The following is a 6,034-nucleotide window of genomic DNA, read 5'->3' as shown; positions in this document are numbered from 1 at the left end:
GCACTAAAACACTTGTTTTATCACACAAGGAAGAAATGTTTTAATTAAATAATTATTCTCTATCTTAAAACATACATTGTTGAATTAGAAGAAATATCTCTTATTATTAAATTTATAGTATATAGTTTTTATCGTCGTATAACTCTCTCTAAAAGGCCCCACTGTAATGTAAGACATGGGTTGGTGAGAGCCAAAGCCTTTATTCTCCGGATTAACAACCTCACCGTCAGAGGTAATGGCTTTCTGAAAGCACCGCTCTTCTTCTCCTTCCGAGTCGATCCTCTGAGATCTGGAGGAAAGGCCTGGGGGGGAAGTTCGGCCTACGAGGAATAAATTGTTCAATAAGCAGCACTCAGTGGGAAACGTCTTCCTCCCGCGTGACGTCTCCGTTCATTTGAACTCTACATAAGTTTAGCAGAACTATCACAAATAAAGAATAATGGATAATGATTACCCATCTCTCACCTCCCTGTGGGAGGGTTGTTGGAGGATCAATAAAACATACAGCCTTTGTGTGTGATTGAAGTGTATGTAGAGATTTATTGGACCGCTGGATGTTTATTTCCACTGTGAAATTTACAGCCGGTGAATTTGCTGACAGATTGAAGCATCGACAGGTTTTAACAAGACTTTACTTTGAGGCTGTTTAAAGGTGTGTTCGGAATGTCTAAACAAAGTATGAATTATGATTTTCTTTTTCTTTTTCTTTTTTTTTTTACCAAAAAGGTTACATTCGAATTCACCATCACGAATGTGATTTTAATTCAGATTCACGTTGAGCTTCTTTTCATGCGGTGAATGACGATTGGAAGTGAGTCATAATGAGCGCAACATGGGGAATAATTACCCGTCCGTTGCATTGTGGAGTGAATGAAAGCCGGGCGGATTCTCAGACGAGAAAAAGACCAGGTGCTGGCAGAGAAAATTATCAAGTGTGGTGGAAAAAGAGGTAGAAAAAGGTAACATGAATGGTTTCTTTAAGAGGTGTTGTGAGTCTCTGGAGTGATCGTGGTGACTGAATTTCTAAAAAAGTATACAAAAATAAACCTAGAATTATCGCCTCTTAGTTGGACGCCTCCAAGTCAGTGCAAAACGTTACCACTTTATCATCTTATCCTATTAGACATTTGTCCGGAATGGTCATAATTAGCATATGAATTCTGAAAACGTTTTGTGAGTTCACGGTGACCTTTGACCTGCAGATTTGAATCAGTTTGTCCTTGAGTCCAGGTGGGCGTTTAGGCCAAATTTGAGGAAATTCCCTCCAGGGGATGGACGGGTTCTACATATGGATGGTTCTACGTATGGATGTTTCTATGTATGGATGGGTTCTATGTATGGACGGTATGGTTCTATGTATGGACGGTATGGTTCTATGTATGGAAGGTATGGTTCTATGTATGGACGGTATGGTTCTATGTATGGACAAGTTCTATGTATGGATGGTATGGTTCTATGTATGGATGGGTTCTATGTATGGACGGTATGGTTCTATGTATGGATGGGTTCTATGTATGGACGGGTTCTATGTATGGACAGTATGGTTCTATGTATGGATGGTATGGTTCTATGTATGGACGGTATGGTTCTGTATGGACGGTATGGTTCTATGTATGGATGGTATGGTTCTATGTATGTATGGGTTCTATGTATGGACGGTATGGTTCTATGTATGGATGAGTTCTATGTATGGACGGGTTCTATGTATGGACGGGTTCTATGTATGGACAGTATGGTTCTATGTATGGATGGTATGGTTCTATGTATGGACGGTATGGTTCTATGTATGGACGGTATGGTTCTATGTATGGACGGTATGGTTCTATGTATGGATGGTATGGTTCTATGTATGGACGGTATGGTTCTATGTATGGACGGTATGGTTCTATGTGTGGATGGGTTCTATGTTTGGACGGTATGGTTCTATATATGGATGGTATGGTTCTATGTATGGACGGTATGGTTCTATGTATGGATGGTATGGTTCTATGTATGGACGGTATGGTTCTATGTATGGACGGTATGGTTCTATGTATGGATGGGTTCTATGTATGGATGGTATGGTTCTATGTATGGACAGGTTCTATGTATGGACGGTATGTTATGGACGGTATGGTTCTATGTATGGAAGGTATGGTTCTATGTATGGACGGTATGGTTCTATGTATGGACGGGTTCTATGTATGGACGGTATGGTTCTATGTATGGACGGTATGGTTCTATGTATGGATGGTATGGTTCTATGTATGGACGGTATGGTTCTATGTATGGACGGTATGGTTCTATGTATGGATGGGTTCTATGTATGGACGGTATGGTTCTATGTATGGACGGTATGGTTCTATGTATGGATGGTATGGTTCTATGTATGGATGGTATGGTTCTATGTATGGACGGTATGGTTCTATGTATGGACGGTATGGTTCTATGTATGGAAGGTATGGTTCTATGTATGGACGGTATGGTTCTATGTATGGATGGGTTCTATGTCTAGAGGGCCATGGCTGTCGTCAGCTGGAGGCATAAAGAATCTGCCTTTAATTAAGCTCAACCGTGACTTCTCTCTCGATCGTGAACTTGACTCATTTTGCGTGACCCCTAAACATGACTCAGGGCCCCCAGGGGCCGACTGGGACCCCCGGGGGCCGAGTGGGCCCCCCACTGACCTACACACGTTCCTTCATGAATATGCAACAGGCATCGACGCGAGTTAACAGGACACATAGAAACGCTTTGGAACCTTCATCATTTAAGTTGATATAATGATGTCGTGGCACTGATTCCTCAGCAAATTGGCAATTCATCAAACCAGCTGCCACACCATGAACATGGGTCCTCGGGGGTCTGGAGCCCGGGGGCCAGTTACTCTCTTTAAGCCCTCAAAGCTTTATTTGATCTTGTATCATTCCCTTTCCTCTAATTGGACATTACAAAGACATTCGTCAGAGGCTCAGAAATGCCAGAGAGTGTTTCCTAACATTCCCATAAATGTCTCTGTAAATAAATTAAAACTCATACACAAAGTTTTTCTCCTCACATATAATTTATGCAAATGTTGTATTTTCATTCTTCAGTGACGCTGTATTACATTTACTGTTAATTTTATGGCTGCAGCATCCTTCAGATCTCTGCTGCATCATTATGAGCACATTTCCCTGTAATTCAGAGGAACATGTGGTATTCTGGGAAGTCTCGGTCTCTGGACTAGAATTAACAATTACACACTGGGTTTGAGCAATCCTCGTCTGCAAAGCATGATGTTGTAATAATGGACCAACCAAACGATCTGTTGGACTAATGTGGTTTAACTGCAACACTGAGAGATACGAAGTTATGAAGTGCAAAGAGCTAAGTGTTAAAGTAATCTTAGTAGCTAACTAGCATTGGTAGCGAAAGTAGCGACCTGTCAATCAGCAGGTAGCCCCGCCCCCTAAAGCATCCCCTGCTTTCTGGTCTGGTGGACTCTAAATGGACCATAATGTACTAAATGAACATCATGCTGGATTGAAGAAGACTTGAAACTAGAGATTGAGACCATAAACTCATGTTTACAATGTTTACTGAGATAATACATCAAGAGAGAAGTAGGACCATTTTCTCATAGACTTCTATAGAACCAGAGAGGAGTCGCCCCCTGGTGGCCAGCAGAGGGACTGCATGTTAAAGGCACTTCAGAACGGCTTCACTTTTCAGAAACGGACTTTGCCGCTTGCTCCGTCTGTACTGTGTTTACAGATTCATGACTTCTCAGTAAACTTCATGGAGGTCGTCACCTTTGACCTGTAGTTTTAAGAATGAGACAGTAAACAATAAAACCCCACATCCACAACTTTAAGGCACTTCAGCACTTCTCAGAAGCGGAGGTTTCCGCCTGGATGGAAAAATGTTGTGCTTTGAAAACTTTGCCCTGCTGTAGATGACAAGTCAGACGATCAGCAAAGGTATTAGATTTCATCCTCTGGGGAATATGAATGCCTGTACCAAATTTAATGGTGAACCCACGTATTTGTTGGTTGATATTTCAGTCTAGACCAACATCAACAACCCAATCCGGTCTGAGACACAGTTGTTTATATATTTCCAAAAAGGCAACAGACAAAAGAGAGAAATCTGCCACAATAACTTCCTCCTGGCTGCACACCGTCTCCCTCGTTGTCTCCTCAAGAACGCCGTGTCTTTGTAGTCTTGATGCAACTGATTGCACAAACGGGGATAATCGTTCCAGACAGTCTCTCCTCTGTGTTGCACTCGGGTGTACAAACATTGCGTAAGGGTTGATCGGTGGGCTTCAAACAGCATCTGGAAACCCCGCCATCCCCCTCCAGGACACCTTCCAGACAACTTTCTGATCATCGCAGGTTTGAAACTCATGGATGTGTACAGCAAAGTGCAACACCGAGAAAGACTGTCAACAAAGCGTGCATCATTATAACAAGCAATTATCCCGTCACTCCCCTTACTGTGACAGTCCACAAACGTGTTTATCATGCATGCTCTCGCCTTAAAGGGCCAGTGTGCAGGATTTACACCTGGTGGTGTAAATTGCAACCGACTGAAACTTCTCTGAAGCATGTAGAATATCAGCTAGAGCTCAGTGGTTGGTTTGTCTGTTCTGGGCTACTGTAGAAATACAGCGAAGAGGAATCGATTCACGGGACTTGGACTTGAGTCGGACTCAAGTCAAAAATGTGATGATGTTAGAATCAATTTGACACAAATAAAAATAAACTTGCATCTTGGATTTCAACTGACTGACTAGCCCGCGTTTGAGTCCCAGCTAGTCGAGACCCGCTGCTTTTGAATCAAACGATACTATTCAATCAAGTTGCAGAAGAATCTGTAAAGAACTAATGGTATGTTACGAAGCAGCAGATCATTTTAAGATGGTCAAGAAAAACAAAGTATGTAAAATATACAGGCCGAAAATGACAGTACAAAATACATTTACAGGAATAATGACATTAACATCTCTTGACTATTTCACGATCCTAAATGCTACACATGCTCTTTAAATTGAGATATTCTCTTCAGGTTCCCTATGAAGCAGAGACCTAACAATGTTTTTGAATGAATGTTTGGGGCATTTAAGTGCTTTCTAATTTATATTCCAATATCTCAATATCAAACAAAATCACAGAGAAATATTGTAGGTAAATTATAGAATTGCACTGTGTATGTATTTATGCATACATATTTTTTTTTTTTCGTTTTTTATAACATGATGTAAAGTAGGGGCAGGATTTTATAAGCATTTTGCTTGTCAATGTATTCAATTTCTGAATTATGTGATTTATGTTTGTTTTTCCTTTTCTTTTACAGTATGTTTAATGCTTGGGATAAAACTAACTAAATAAATGAATAAAATCTGTGCAACAATGTTGTTTCTCACCGAGATATTTTCACCTGGCGATCCATCAGAAGAGACATCGTGTGCTAAACGTCCTCCCAGCTCTGTGTTATCTCCGCTGCTGCTTTCTCTCTGTGTGGGCTTCGTATTGATCCCTGGAGGCTTTTTGCAGCGATAAAGAACATTTCCAACTGTGAGATCAAAAACAAATCAATTGATAAATGATTATTTTTTTTTTTTTTTTAAAGAAGAGAATGTTCTGCTGCTTCTTCTGCTGCCTTTGAGGCTCATCCGAGTTGGCAGGTATGGCGCCCGGTGTCAGTTCAGATCTGGCTGAGTGTGTAACACGCCACCCTCATTCTAACGAAGGTCTTTTGGATTACCCTCCACAGTCATGAGATCAGCATGACAAAGGGACTCTGGCCGGTGTGAGGGGAGGTGGAGGAGGAGGTGGGGGGGTCGGGTACTCGGCGTGATGGACAGCGACCTATAAGGCCTTCACGTGAATGGGAGACGCTTCGGTGAATCCACTTCCTCGGCTCGTCCCTGGCCGGCCCCCAAGGTCACGTCTGCTCGCCGCCGAGGAGGCTTTTGTGATGGAAATCCTGTGGATAAAGTTTAACCCCTAGAACAATCCGAAACCTGGTCCTCCGTGTATGTTGGGCCCCCCTCCTTATCCCGGTCAAC

This window comes from Eutrigla gurnardus (assembly GCF_963514095.1).
Source record: "Eutrigla gurnardus genome assembly, chromosome: 14".
NCBI classification, from domain to species: domain Eukaryota; kingdom Metazoa; phylum Chordata; class Actinopteri; order Perciformes; family Triglidae; genus Eutrigla; species Eutrigla gurnardus.
The sequence above is the reverse complement of the archived record's forward strand: the minus strand, read 5'-3'. Positions refer to the sequence as shown.